The sequence below is a fragment of the Rhagoletis pomonella genome, unplaced genomic scaffold (assembly GCF_013731165.1).
Source record: "Rhagoletis pomonella isolate Grant_MI unplaced genomic scaffold, Rhpom_1.0 Rhpom_scaffold_00006, whole genome shotgun sequence".
Classification (NCBI taxonomy): Eukaryota; Metazoa; Arthropoda; class Insecta; order Diptera; family Tephritidae; genus Rhagoletis; species Rhagoletis pomonella.
In genome coordinates this window covers 58,681,949-58,682,489 of record NW_023458560.1, presented here as the reverse complement: position 1 = coordinate 58,682,489, position 541 = coordinate 58,681,949, and positions in this window count along the sequence as shown.

Sequence of the window (541 nt, the reverse complement as noted above, 5' to 3'; positions counted from 1 at the left end):
AACAATCAACATAAACGCGCAAAACATCATAAACCCTGTCTACCCCCATCGACCTCACCTTGCCTTGTAAAGCTGCCAGCAAATAGTTGTGGGAGTTACTTAGATGTATGATTTTATGCAATTTCGTGTCTGTGTGTTTGAGTGGCAATTTGGGCAGCGCAATTCATGTTATAGCCCGATATCGAATATATCTACTATACTCGTTGTATGTATAGGTTAAATACATATAAAAAGCTTGCTATCGCAGCGATTTGTTTACATTTTTATTGTTTCCTGTTAGCGCACTAATCCACAACGATATGAACTCATACACTGTTATGTCCTTACGCACACATACTTTGTACATAAATACTCGTACATAAATATGTTTGTTTGTTCATGGCATGCATGAGCGCATATTTGCAACTAAAAACAAAGCCACTTCAACTGATAGATATTTGGCTAAGCTATCGACTGTACATACATATGTATATGTAAATGGCTGAATGCATGTGTTTTTACATACATTTGTAGGTGTGTATGTATGTAGGTAGATTTTCGC